At 36.8% G+C, this 15608-nt stretch overlaps 1 protein-coding gene across 1 annotated transcript in view; it reads right to left on the bottom strand.

The window, feature by feature from the left end:
* MTA3 (metastasis associated 1 family member 3) overlaps nt 1-15608 on the bottom strand; it is a 591413-nt gene that overhangs the window by 425739 nt on the left and 150066 nt on the right. Inside the window, exon 25 of the mRNA XM_085219339.1 lies at nt 1-15608. This exon is cut by the window's left edge and continues 14559 nt beyond it. The gene's annotated coding sequence lies outside the window, so the exon portion shown is untranslated.

The following is a 15608-nucleotide window of genomic DNA, read 5'->3' as shown; positions in this document are numbered from 1 at the left end:
TAAACCACCTAAACAGAGATCTTTTGTTCAGGTAAATCAGCTTGTCTTTTCCTCCATGGGAGCTAATTTCAGAATGAGCCACTAAATAAGTTAATAAGTTTGAAAAATCTCACAGCTTCTGTCCCTTTTTTTTTTTTTTTTTTTTTTTTTACAAGAAACAACAGTGCATTTCCATATACACATACAGCTGAAGTGGTGATTTCTTTAGATTACCACGTATGTCAGGTGACCTATAGAAAGTCTATATAGAGAAGGTTACACTGGAGTCAACACAAAGAGGCATAAAACCAGATTTTTGAGATCATTTCCAAGTCTACGAAAATAAATCTGCAAAGACACAACAAGAAGATTAAGAGTTCCCTCTAGTCCTAAATGAAGATATTTATAAAATAAGTACTCACCACTATATATTGAATTGAAGCTGCTATAACATGTTGATGTTCTGCTACAGTATAGCAGTAAAAATGGGGGGTTCTAAAGTAACAAACTTTGTTCCAAAGGGAAGAAGCATAACCCAACAAACTGATACTTGCCTTACCAAACTTGAAACGGGAACAGCCAGATCCTTTATACTGTTTCCCTCCAGCAAGGTAAGCATACTGCCCATCCCAACCTACAGGCTCTTTGGAGATAACAACTAGCCAATCCAGTCTTGATTCAATGTCAATTTATAATGGGATGGGGCTGATATGCAGAATGCTCTATAAGTTCTTGGCCCCTGCTGACTTTTCTCAGCAGTGGTCTTCCAAGGCATTGTCTGATCCAGCTGCATGTATTCATCTCATAGAGCTGATGGATGATATCTTTACTCATCAGCTAAAGTAATACTTAGAAAGCTTTTCTTCTGCAGTATAGTGCAGCTGACACAGATCATTAGAACCAGCTTGAAAAATACATTTACTTTTATGCAATCATCTGATAGAGAGAATTTTATATCAAGTAAAGTTCCGTAGAATATCTAGTTTTTATATTCACATACCTATCTCAGACCTCCAGCTGTATCCCATTAATTTATTCAGAGAAGTATAGTAATGTTTGAAATTTTCTCTGTTATGTTAGTCACTTCATGCAAAGTCTACAAAGATGCCCCTTTTTTTTTCCCTATAAGTATTATACAGAGCTATGCTCACAGAGACACTTTCTTACAAAAAAAAGCAAAAACACCTGGAAATAATTCTTCTACCATCTCATCTCCTTTCCTGTCTGAATGCTCAAATTTTATAATTCATTTCAAATGATATTTAAGGACTTATTCACGGAAGACATAATGATGGTGGAGAAAGATATCAAGAAGAGCAGTGGGTCAGATGGTCTGTAGCCGCTTACAACCATGTTGTACAGGAATATTCTGAACAATTCCAAAAACTACTCTGACTCTTCTGAGAAGATGGTAAGGTTTAAAGGGGCTTGTCCCAGGACAGCACTGAAAGGTAGCAGGGCCTTTACCATGGATTCTCTTTAAATCATACATAGGAAACGACAAGCTGATCTAGACAAGAACTAAGGCAGAATTTGCTAATGCAAAATTCCTGTACCTATGCACCAGCCGTGTCCTCAAAGCAGGGACTGGGCAGTGAAACAACTCCATTGCCAGAGCTGAGTGAGGAGGAGACATTCATCCTTGCTGACTCCTGTAGCTAACGTGCTACCTCTCAGACTGGGCACTGGAATATGACATCTCCTCCTTGTCGTTGTTTGTTCCCACTGAGTTCATTAAATCCTTTTGTTTCCTAGCAATGAAAAATAGTGAGTTCCAAGCATGCTACCTGCAGGTTTTGCACTCAGTTCATTTCCACATACAGCTACAAAGCGTGTGGATGAGACACAATATGGTCCTCTGTGACTTCAATGGACATTTCTTTTGCTGCATGCTCAGAAGAGCTTTGCTTTAGGATTCCCTGTGCTCTGGAAGAACTAACTCTCTCCTCTGTATAGACTTGTGTTATTTCTGTAGACCAGGAAGGAAAAGAAAAGCTGCACAGAAGGCAAATCCCACTATATCTGAGTGATAAATAAAGCAAATACTCTATGATGTAAAGCTCCCAGACTCAGCAAGGCACTGTACAAACTTAGACTCTGAGACAATCTGTTTCCCGGAGGCTTATAGGCTAAATAGCAAGCTAGAAAATGGAAGCTATGCAACAAGCAGAGAAAGGCATCTGACAAAAGCCTCATTAGCCCTTAATTTCCTTCACTCCTGGCATATGTTTGTTTCTGCTAGGCACTGACATTTCTGTAGGTCTGTAGGCTCAATATTTACCATGTATCCAACAGTGAGAAACAAAGACTACACAGTCCTCTGAATTAAACACTTATTGTGTTAAAACTTTGCTTGTCTAATCACTCAGTGTTGTGCAAATTTAAGTGCCTAACTGAGAAGAAAAAACATCCAGAGTAGAGCAGAGATGACTAAGAAAAACACTTCTGCTACTTTAATTGCTTTGTGTTGAGGTATTACCTCTTGGTGTGTAAACATCAAATTAGCAATATTCTAAGGGTGAACAGTAACACAGTAATCAAATAACCCCTTCCAGCTATGCAGCTTCAACTGTGAGCTCTCTTTCCTGTCCTTCTGTCTTTTTCTCATTATTTGGTGCACTAAAAATTCTTAAAAACGTATTGCCGTGCTGTACTCTATTAAATTCCAATTATCTTATCCCTTTGTACAAACTTCATAACACTGAATCTTATCAGTACAGAAAGAACTCTGCTGTAGCTGGTTGCAATGAGCCAGGGTGTTACTTTGAGCTCTGTATTTCTATACTCAAGGCTCTCTCATGCAATTCATTGGAATTTTCTATAGAGAGTCTAAAGGCCAGCACTATTCAAAACAATTTCAGATCATTGTTTAAAAAAATATATCTACTTTATTTAGATCAGTTTCTGCGGTATTGCTGTCCTGCTTCACAGCTTAATATCCTTCAAAATCTGATGGCATACTTTATCAGTATTTCAGATATTGTCTAGAGGATCTTAGTTGCCATTGCAAAGCAAACAAACAAACAAACAAATGAAAAAAAATCACAGCATTTTGGACACATACAGGCATGACACAATGGCATTCAGTAAATTGTCTTGGACTACCTTATGATTCAGAATGCATCTCCACTGAAGAACAGGCTAATGCAGGAAGTTGGGAGCAGTTCCCAGCCATCCTGCAGTTCTGTTGTAGGGCATTCAGGCAGATTTCCTTCAAATAGAGAAAACTCTGAAAAAAGAGCAGTCTTAAAGGACCACTCCCTGCAGCATAAATGAAGTTGTAGCATATTTGTCCACACTGCCTCAGTAAACACACCATCTTTTGGGAATGCCTCATTTAGATTGTCTTGTTTCTGAATCAAAACAAGTTTATGCTACTATTATCTATGGCTCAAATTTCCATTTCCTCTAGAATCCTATATTTAATCCCTTTCTATGAGTATAAATTTACCCAACTTTACCAATACACATAGTCATATTTGAATGACTATTTACGATGATAAAGTTTCAGTGAAGGCCAAAGATGTTTTCACTGCTCTCTTAAGTTCAACTGGCAGGAATCCAATGGATGCCAACTGAGCCAGTTGGGATTTTCATCTATATAAATAGGAGCAGGATCTGGCAACCATACAAATTACATCTGTTCCATTGCAGCCATCTGTAATTCAATCTCCAAAATATTAATCAAGTTTATCTGACATGATTTTTCCTCCATCATCAGCTCATGCTGCTGATTTCTCCTTGGTCCATTACAGTCTAATAGATTTTTATTCCCTTTAATATTTATGTCTTTAAGAAAGATTGAGTTAGATTCACTGGACTGTGATCAATACCACATTACTTCTTCCTTAATTGTTCTGTACATATCATCTGTTTGTTATATATGGTCCAAACATTCTTTACCAATATGTTTAGGCTTAACAGCGCATTTGTATATTATTCAACCTCTCTGTGCACTTAAAAAACAGTAAGTCTATCACCTCAATATCTTAATTTTCATGCCAATCTCTTAAAGTTTCATTTATTCATCTCCCTTATCCTGATCTTTCAGGGAGTACTCTTAGGTGAGGTTATATTTCATTTTTCTCAATAATAACAAGTGCTAGAGAAGTGTTTTTTGTTTTTTTTTTTTTTTTTCTCTCTGTTTATTTATTTTTTTTAAAATAAAAGCTTTGACTTCATAGAGCTACAGAATGGTTTGGGTTGGAAGGGACCATAGAGCCCACCCAGCTCCAACCCCAGCCATGGGCAGGGCTGCTCTCCCCCCCAGCTCAGGCTGCCCAGGGTCCCCTCCAACTTGGCCTTGAGCGCCTCCAGGGGTGGGATACCACTTCTCTGGGCAGCTGTGCCAGCGTGCCTCAGCACACTCATTGTGAAGAATTTCTTTCTAAAGTAAATCTAAATCTATCCTCTTTTTAGATTAAAGCCATTAACAGTAGGGCTATCACTCCCATTCAGTGCTGTAACTAGTAACTTAGATGATACAATAGATAGCATTTGAATTAAAACACAATCACAAATGGGGATGAATTGCCATAAATTAAAAGGTAAGATTAATATTCAAAAGTTTCTTGATAACTCTGTTGTAAACAAGAGAGTAAAATTCAGTGGGGACAACTGCAATGTGATAAATAAATATAAATAAAAAATAAATAAAAATAAACAAACTAAGTATATGGAAGCATGAGCAGCAACTCATGTGAAAGCTTTGCAAGAAAATATCTGGAAGTCTTCGTAGATCAGAAAATGAAAACAAATATATAGGGCATTATAAAGGAAAGAACAAACATTATAGAGATGTATAAGCAACTCCTGAAAGAATCCCTTCCAGTCTTTTGGGCACTCAAAATGCCACAGGTAGAGGCTTGTTTCCAGTTCTGTGTACGTCTTAAGAGGAAGGTATGCCAACTGGAAAGACTCTTTGACAAGATGAACAAATGTGGCAAGTCTAGTGGGCAAAGTTGGAAGAAATGAAAACTGACTGATGTAGGGAAAGAGATACACATTGACAATACCTATTACAATACAGAACAGGCTGGTGAAAAGAGAAAAGAAGTAGTTTGTTCTGCTTAACTGTGTACATTTGTCATTCTTCATATAGAGGCTTAAATAAAAATGACCTCAATGTAGACTAAGGACTGACTGCATTAGTGCTGAATTATAATCAAATTGCAGTGAAATTATTCAATTTCTGTCATTGCAGCCCAAGAAGACATAAATTACTATTGCAGTCCTGAGAGGACAATTTATCCTTTTTAAAGAAATTCTAAAACTTTCTATACTCCAGGAAAGGCTCTCCACACTTGATTACTGCTCTGCAAATATTAAGGCTATGCAGATTTTTATTCTCAGGCTCGTTGTTTTGACATACTGCAAGAAATATATAATTTTGGCCCAGCAATTTGCCCAACTTTTACTAAAATAGTAACAGGCAATGTTTGGGAAATTGCTGCTGATTTCAATAGCAGCAAGTTATACCAGAATATATTTCCTAAACAAAGGAAAGACAGATGTGTTGTTATATCCAGTACAATGTCTGTTATCTCAGATGTGACCAATTGCCTTCTGCAAAAATGTAACTTACTTCTTAACAGTCAATACTGCTACTTTCAGATACTGAAAAATCTGAATCATAAGCTTATTGAAAAAAACATTTTATTTTAATGTATTTAAGATTTTTTATTTCTACCCATCTATCTTAAGGTTAACCCATCCCAACTAAAAACTAAACAGCATTATCTCAAGAGCTGGAAACATCCTAGGAAGCAAGAAATATGCTGGGATTTCTCTCTCACTCACTCCCTCACTTTCTCACTGCCAAGTATTATATGACTGAAGAAGAGTTGGCAATCCTGGTTATGAGAGTTAAGATGACAAACTAGATGACTAGGGTCCAAATCTGTAATCCAGCCAAGCTGTCACTCCTTCGCTTTCCTCATATTTATAACAGCATCTGTTCCTTCTATCTTCATAGTGAGCGGCATAATTGAAGAAATGAGGAAATTTCCCCACTTTTTTTTTCCCTGTGTCCTATGCATGGCTTCTCACCTATATACCTGCCTGCCACACGGGTACATAGCTTGTGAAGCCCATTTTTGACAAGATATGAGAAGCTGAGATTTTATTTTTGATGGAAAGAAGGGAATTTCAAATTGTCACGAAGGCGGTGGATTACAGAAGGCACCTTCTGAAGCTGCTGCCAACTCTGCAGAACTTGGCTTGGAAAAAGAAAAACAGGCACACGAAATATGTTTCATCATTGAGCTTTTTCCTACATCTCCCTTATCAGTAATTAATGTGAGCAGTAGAATGTATACACTTCCTCAATAAAAGTAATGATCACGTAGAGGGCCAGAAGTTTTTAAACCAAAGCTTAAAAGATATCAAAATTACATCGGCCTTCTTCAGGATTTCTAGAGGGACTTTTTTTTCTTTCTCACTCAGAAAAAAATTGAAATAATATATTTTTCTTACCACAATCACTTTAGGTGAAGGTCAGCCATGTGTATCTGCTAAGAGTCTAAGACTAAGAGTGTCCCTAAAGCTACAGAAAGTTAGTCAGCACCACATGCCCAAAAGAAAGTGCTAATAATCCAGCATTTCCCCTGTGACTCAGGCTGACAGATATGAGTGATGAAGGGCACAGGTTGTGATAATGTGTTGTGTATTAAGCAAGAGAATGGCTGTTTCAGCAAAATATGCTTTGCCCTCAAAGCATATATGCTGCACTGATATGCCTCAGATATGAGGTCTGTCAGTACTAGGTGCCACTTTCTACTATCATAATAAAACAGTTGTTGAAAAGGACCAAAAAAAGGCTAAGTACTCCTTCCTATAAAGGTCTCTGGGAAAGAATTTCAGTATCATTGAACAAAGATCAGATTAAAAAAGATTAAGTGCTTTTCCATATTTGTAAGTGTGATCATTTTTTTAGGGTTAGCTGTTGCTGAACAGTCAGAGCAGATATCTGGGTTTACGGAGCAGAATTTCTAGGTTCAGAGCACTGTAAATATCATTTAAAACAAGGACTACTGCAAACCTACTGACTCCTTGTCTATGACCAGGCAAGCTTTATTTTTGTTATTTATTGTAATTAAATTGTTTAACTGGAAATTGAGTGATTCATCCTTCACATTGAAAATTTTATCACATAGTTTACCACTTGTCACAAAGTTATCTAGATCAGTCTATGCCTCTGACAGGCCTTCCATTTCTCTATAAAGAATTTGACAAAGGTGGACTTGGTACACCTCTGTTCATAAAAAGTGCATGTATCAGATCTCCTTTACAATCACCCAGCACTTTCTATTGACATATCCTGGGAAATACCAACATGAATTCTTAGCTTTTCTGGACCTGAGTGCAATGCCAAACTCGTCACATTCCACGAGCTCTGCAAAGGTCTCATTAATTTTCTGGCTTACTCAATTAATCACACAGATAGATGAGTTCATCACAGTTTCAGCAGAATCTATGTTTTGTACTACTGTTCTACCTAGCTGCTTTGCTATCTCCTACAGCAAGACATACAATATTGCTAATATCTGGGGAACTGCAGATATTCCAGTACTTCTGCAAAACCCAGGTGTCTGATTGAAAAAAAATAAAAATAAAAATAAAAATAAAAATAAAAATAAAAATAAAAAAGCATGCTCCTGAAAGAAAGTCTGTCTGCTCTATGAATTCCTTACCTGAGATACTTCCAGCCTTTTTCTTTCTCCTGCCATCTGAGAAGAAATTAATGTTTTGGATACACGGTCACATCATTTCTAAAAATATATCTTGAAAGATCTGTGTGATTGCAGCACTCATTAGAGTGTGCTGCATGCGTGTGTGTACATAGCGCCTACCTTATAACCTACTCAACTTCAATTTTTCCATCTCAGAGACTACCAGTTACCTTCTTTTCCCCACAGTATCAAAGACTACAAATCGTCTCAGTGTTCAAGGCTGATTTTGTAGGTCTTGGAAGTTCATGTTCCAGTCACACAGTAGCTATTTCTTCAAGAAGCATTGCTACAAATGGACTTCACTTTGTTTTACAACGTGCTACAATGGATACATTATGTTGTCCTGTAGAGACATTCTCCACTCCTTGGATGGGCAGAAAAATTTCCCTGTGAGAGATAAAATACAACACAGTGAAGACTGCCAAATTTGCAAAAGACTAACTTCTTAAAAATCCATTTTGCTGGGGAAAAAAAAACAAAAACAAAAACAAAAACCCAAACACCAAAACACCCAAACCCACAGGAAATTTTTCTGTCAGTTTAAGAAAATGGCTTTTAAAATAAAAAGACTCTAAAAATAAAAAGTTCCAACTTACTTACAGTACATGATGGCTTTACAGTATCCCCTAAATGATGTCCTTCATTTCAATAAGTAGTTTACAGGAAGAGAACAAATCTTTTCTGAGCAACAGCTATACACTGCTTATTTTTCTGTGTTTCCAGCTCATATTAGTAATATTTGGTCCTCCGGCCAAACGTAGGGTTCTGCTGTTGATTCCTTCTTTCCACATTCCTCTCCCTCTCTGTTTGGTTTGCTGCATTCATGAGGTACCAGGTGTGTCAGGCTCCAGTCTTGCCTGGGACCCACATCATAGCTTGTGACCACCATTTTATTGGGGGTACAACAGTAGAAGAAAATTTTCCATTTCAAATGGCCTGAATTAATGAGACACATCAGAATACTTTTTTTTTTTTTTTTTAAAGCATTATATTGATGTCATGTTTTGTATTACCTGAAGCATGAAGGCATTTGAAGGTACAAGATCTATCATGAAAATATTAGAGGACTATTCAGTGTAAAATGAGGAAAATTAGTTACGTCTCATCTGCACATCCCTGGAATATACAGTCAGTGGTCAATCTTCAAGGCTGCATCTCCCTTAGAGAGCTGTTCTACAGTATGAATATGAGGTCTGAGACAAATCTCCCATTTTTGCTATGTACTGCTTACAGATTCGGATCTCAGGTCTGCTTCCATGTGTGTTGATGTTCCTTTTGGAAGAAGTTCCACTACAAATGCACTTATCAGAGGTAGGATTTTCCAAATAAATGTGCAGGCTGCAATATCACACAATCCTCTAGGACGCTCTTCTTGAGCATACACCAACAGTAAGTAGCATTCACAAAACAGACCAAATTCTCCTCATACCAAATGCTATGACATCCTTCCAATTTACCACGTCTTTCTTTCATCTTTCTTCTTTCTTCAGTGAGAACAAAAATTATTTCTGGTTCAAAAATTCTGTCCATTCAATTATATGCCTTATTTTACATACGGAAGAGCAAGACACTACAAGTGTGGTATTTCTTGAAACAGTAAAGTTAGAAGTAGACAGAAATGAGTGACTTCAATTCTTTTATTGGAAGGACTTTTAAGAGTCATCAGCTGAATGTTATTGATGCTGAAAAATTGGGAAAAAAATAAACAACATGCAAAGACAATATCTAGAAAGCTAACACCATTAATTTGCACCTCCCTAACACTGATTTGTTCCTTACTTTTCTACAGACGAGAGCCCATTAGAGCACCTTTTATACAGGAAAGCTTTGAACCTCTTCTCTACAGCCTCATTTCATCTCTTTTAAGGCTGATAAGTATGATCATTACATTATTCTTCAAGTTAAAACATTCACTACACATTTTCATTTTTAAAATACTTAGCTTTTTAGAAAGAGAAACATACAATCCACAAACTGTAAAAGCTTGACGTTTTGCTGAAGGATATAAAAGTTCATAATGGCCAATTGACAAAAATGACTACCTTTCAACAAAAACAAGGAAAATCCCAGCAATATGAACTGAAAATAGCATTAAAGCATGAACAGAAGTGGTCACATACAACAAATGTATATGTGACAGACAGTTACATCATGCATTTTTCTGAAAGGCTGATTGTTTCTAATTGTTCTTAGTCCAAAAAAGGAATTGGCTTCTGGATTTGAGGTTTTACAAGGCTAAATATATATATTTATATTTATTTCAGGCACTAAAATAATCCTTTAGACTTATCCTTACTTCTAGATGAAACCCAAATACCTGGAAATCTATGTTTGATAACTATATCAATCTATTTCTTAAGTTTTTACTGAAGTGCTTCATATCATCTCAGAGGAGAGTGAAGGACTCAGAGTTTGTCTCCACAAAATGGAAGGCATTCTTGTGAAATATTTATACCAAGTTTGCAACAAAACCAGTGGGAGTTAAAAACTCCTACCAGCTCCCAGAAAAGCTCAGCATCTTGCAGTAAACCATAAATGAGCAAGAAGATCAAATATATTCCTTATTCCATATTTCAGATCTTTTAGATCAGAGTTAAACATAGGCACATTGGCTAGATGGAATAAGAAACACATATTACCTCTGCCAGTGGTATGAAGGCTGTTGACTTGGCAGCTTACAATTTTGTACATGGACTTTTATCTGGAAAGTTTCCTATTCTAGAGCAACAGTGGAAACAGTACACAGAAATATATGTAGTCACCAGCATCTCTGCAATTTCTTATCTAAGTGAGTCATCTCTCAAAATAGAAGATATTGTACGCCTGTGAGATTTTCAGGCTTTCTGGTCTGACTTTTCAGCTTGGATGCCAAATACAATTAGTGTCAAACATAAGATGGCAATTTCTGGGGCCCCAAAACTTTGGTCAACTAACTTTATATACTGTTTTACTAAAGTATTTCCAATTTTTTACTTCTTTTCCTAACAGAGGAAGATCTCATTAGTTTCTATATCACGAGAATGGTCAGGATCCCAGATAGATAGCACAATTTATAGGGTGCCTGTGTGAAAAGAGATGTGAAGATATGGTCCCAGCCACAAACAGCTTCAAATCTAGGGCCCTAATTCTCATCTGTGTTTGCCTGAGTCACAGCTCAACCCATTTTGGAGTTGGTGATTTATTATTTTATGTGAAGTATATACATAATACACATAAAGACATTTCTATGCATTTTCTCATATATTCTAATTACCAGAAATAAGATGACGTGCCAGCTTTTCCCATATGCCTCTCCACCCATCATTATCTGCCTTTAGTTTCTCAAACAAATCAGAGCTGGGGAAGATTTGTATTCAAATGGTCAATGACTTGAGGGGAGAGGGAGGAGGTCTGAGATTTGCAGAGACAATTAACCTCAAATTAAAATTCATTTAATATGAGCCTACAAATATTGTTTATCTTCCTTTTCTGTTGATTAAAGCATTACCTCAATTTTTTTCCACTCTGCCTCTTTCATACGCTTAATAAACTCATGCCCTGTGGTATTGGTGACTTTTACAGATCAGCTCCTCTACCACACATCAATCTTTATGCAGAGCATTAATGTTTTATTACTCTTGTTCTGGTCGTAATGATTTTTCCCTTCCTCTGCTGATTTTTTTCTTTTTTAATCAAAAGTAATTTACAGTGCTCTTCACCAAAATGAGCCTTTGCCAATTTAAAATACATCATGTGTGTGTTCTCTGACACTTGGACAAATCAAAAACCTGACCGACATGTTTTGCTGGCTTTTAATCAAGCTACATTAGGTCATAAATAACATGGTCCTGTAGGAATTTCCTTAACCATTGAAATTAAAGAAAAATGTCTTTTAAGTCACTTAAAATTCTGCTTTTCTGTGTCTTTTTTTTTTTCCAAATAGTATTAATAAGAATAACTGAGTGAAGAATCCTTTTAAAATACTGTATTGTATATTACTTTGATCTGCAGTCTCAAAAGTAAAACAGGTTTCCTCAAACATCCAGTTATTTGTTACTATTCATGGAACAATCACTGTGGACTTTATTGAGTAGATTATGAATAACTTAAATAAAAGCTATTCAGAATCAATATGAATCAAGGCAGACACCTACCTGTTTTTTCACCTACAATCTATTCTACAAGAAGCAGTTGTCAAGTTCACCAATACATCACTTAGCAGGAGATCAGTTCTGCCAAATATTTCCTTTGCAACATTGGCATGAACCTCATTTTCACTTCTCTGCTGTGCACTAGAGCTGAAACTTTTCCCTTTATAAACACAACCATTTTGTGTCAAGTTCACAAGATTCTTGGATAACAACAGCTTTTTACTATGGGTATTGTGTAGTATTTCTTATGCATTCCAGTAGATACTAGATTGTTTTTATAATTTTAATATTTTTCTAAATCTTCTCAGCAATAATTCATACTCATTTGCTAAATATTCAGCTAATCATTTCCTTTTTTAATTTTTTTTATTTTTATTTTTTACATTGCTGCAAATAAAAAGATAGCTGGTTATATTCATCTGTGACTTTGCTATGAATACAATTTATAACATGGTTGTACATTAGCCTCCAGTCCATATTTGTTAACTTTTCCAAGATGAAGATTCATGTACTGAAATTTTTTTTGAATCTTGCATAAGCTAGACATTATCTTGTCCCTTGGCAGAAATGTTGTAAAAGCGTCTTTTTCTGTCCATCTCCCTGCTGTTTAAGAAATAGGCTGATGAGATCATACGCTTCTGCCTTCAGACCCTTTTGCCAAAACTTTCATTCTATGGAAAAGAGAGTTTCTTCTGGGAGAATATAATCCTTGAATTTTGAAAAATCTTGACATTTTTAAACAATTAGGAGTGGTTATGTTGCTATGCTGCTTTTTCTATATGGCACAAAAATCCAACATCAAAAACTTAAAGCTCTTTATGCCATTCTACATTTAATAGCCCATCTCCACTGAAATGTGGTGTTAGATAGATATCAATTATTATTGCAGGGAATACTGTCACCTGCTGCAGTAAAGGAACTGAAGTGTAAAGATGTCTGGGAGGGAAAAAGGTACAGGGTGACTTACCAGCTCATAAGCTGCAACATGAAGACACAGGTTAGGCATCTGACTGAAGCTACATTTGAAAAAGAAAAACTAATTTTAAAATAAACAAAGCACAACAACCTACACTACACTTCTTTTCCCACAGCATACTTTTTATGAGCTACAGGACGTTCAAAGTGCTTAATTGAACAGAAATGGAAACAGAAAGCAATATTGAAGCCAGAGTTCTTAAACTGACGGCTCTATATGCTTCAAGCAACAGAGGAAACCGTACTGATAAGAATCATGTATGGGGGTAAAGAAAATAGAGGTCTCATATATTATAGAAAGACTTTGGTTGGAAGGAACTTCCATCCAGTTCCATCTCCATGCCATGGGCATAGATGCCGTCCACCAGACCACGCTGCTCAGGACCCCATCCAACACAGCCTTGAGCATCTCCAGGAAAGGAACTTTTTCCAACACCTTCCATAAGGAGCCATCTGTATGAAACTAGGAGGACAATCCACCAGTTTAAGACTTATATTTTAATATACGACAGAGTAGTATTTTATTACAAAATTCTTCAGTGATTTTCTATCAGTTCTCTGCTGCTACTCAACTGTCTAGCTGTGCATAGATGTAAACTTGCTAAATTGTACCACAGATGCCAACCTACTTAAGAAAGAAGGGTCTTATGAACAGTGTGTGATGCTCAGAAAGAGCATAAAGCCCCACTACCTCTCCTATCTTCAATGCAGACATCCTACGACCAGCTACACATCACCCAGTCCTGCCAGATGCTAAAGAGTACTGCACTCACACCCTGAAGGCAATTCTGGGTATCAATTAAGCCAGAGTCCTGTAAAGCACAATTCCAGAGAGAAGAGTCAGGAATGCAAATTAGCTCGAGCTGAAGGAATCAAGAGCCAAAGGTCTCAATTTTTGTTTTAAAAAAAGAATAAATGAACTCCATGGTCAGCTCTGTTTACATAAAGTGTTAGACCACGGTCACAATTCAGGCAATCTCAGCTTTTAAATTCTCCCTAGAAACGGAGAATCAGGCATGAAGGCAGTTCAGGCACGACCTTGGTGTACATAAAATGTATTTCTAATGAGCCCTTCTGTCTACATGTGAGAATCTAAATAAAGAAATGCCTAAAAATATTTTTATTGGAAAATAGTTTTTCTCAGTGCATTTGTAAAATTTCATCAACTTATATCTTTGTGATACTTTTCATTTTGTAGCACTGAAGAAGCTCAGCTCCTTTACGGTGGAATTAACTGGAATTTGGTTTTGGAGGACCAAACATTTTTTATGTATTCAGGAGTTATTGTGTCTGTATGTGCGAGGAAGTAATTTCAAAAGCCCAGACAGATGGATATTATTAGCATTTGCCGGCCTTTTTCACACCATACAAGAAAAGACAGTAGGACTACTTTCAAGATAAAATAGTTCATCTAGCTTCCCTTAATGTCCTCAAAACACCAGAATGATTTTCAATGGTATTAAATGTTAGGGAAAATACATTTAAGAGCTTGGCTTGCACAGAAAAATTGCTTTATTCCCATTCATGAGTACCCATGCAATCACAGAAGCACTTAAGTCTAATTCAGATATGAGAAACAAATTAAATTATATCAGTGCAGTTCTATACACATAATGTCTTATCAAGAATAACAAATTTGGAAGAGGAAAAAAAAAGTTGTATCCAGAACAAAACTTTGTGCCAGAAAAAAACTGTGCAGGCCAAACATTCAGTACATAGTACATAAGAAATCTCATCAGTGGTTATTTAACTTTTCTTAGAATATAAATTGATGTAAATGCATCTGTATAAAGATCTTTATCCTAAAAGCCATCCCCATCTTTTAGAAAGCCAACTTCAGGTCCCCCTGGTATGTGAAGATACTGTTACAGGAAGATAACGATTGTCAGTAAGTGGTTATATATTCTCAGTATGAGGACTGTTACAAGATCAGGCTCTACTATCTTCCTGCCTGTCATCTATCAGTATTTGGCAGCTTCAGTGCTAAAGCATGTGATTTGGAGCCTGATGGTATCTGAGGGATAACGTAGCACAGCTAAAGATACGAATATTTAGGGAAACCAAAGTAGTAACACTGAGCTCTCTCCTACACTCTGCATGCAATACAGGGCCGGAGAGCTCACAGACAGATCTGGAGTGGCTGAAGGCCTGGATGTGATCAAAATGAACTTCCAGGGATCCTCTGGGAACTTTGGCAAGCTCAGGATTAATTGCATGAGCTGCAGCCCTGGGACATGTGATGTCTGCTCAGTAGAGTACAAACTCACTGAGCCAAAAGGCAACAGCTCCGTGTCCTAGGCACCTCTGTGCTCTGGCAATACCCAGTATTCATCCATGCCTTGCTCACGCTTCTTCAGAAAATTGGAAATACACACATATACATGTATACATACATGTATTTTCTAATGGCTTCTGTCTGATTCTCTGGTTGGAAGGAGCATTTAAATCAAATAAGAACCTGACAATTTTCTTACACCGATTAGTGCTCAGAAACTCACAGAGCAGGAGGCGCTTGAGAAGTCTGCATTAGCCAAAGACTAATTTGGAAAGGAGAGTTTAAAAAATAAATAATTAAAAGCTCAGTGGAATTATGGGTGGGATGAATAGCAGAAAAAGGAAAATAGACTTCAACATGCAATCAGTGATAGAACAGTTGGAGAAGCACATTTTACTTTCACCTCAATGATCTGAGGAGGGACTTGCAGAGGAAATGCTGGAACTATCAGAAGGTTGTACAATCCCTCTACAAACACAGCAAATGAGGAAGAAAACAAACAGTTTCCCTCTTGGGCAC

The sequence above is a fragment of the Meleagris gallopavo genome, chromosome 2, assembly GCF_905368555.1.
Source record: "Meleagris gallopavo chromosome 2, MGAL_WU_HG_1.1, whole genome shotgun sequence".
NCBI lineage: Eukaryota > Metazoa > Chordata > Aves > Galliformes > Phasianidae > Meleagris > Meleagris gallopavo.
This window is presented reverse-complemented; position numbering and strand designations above follow the sequence as displayed.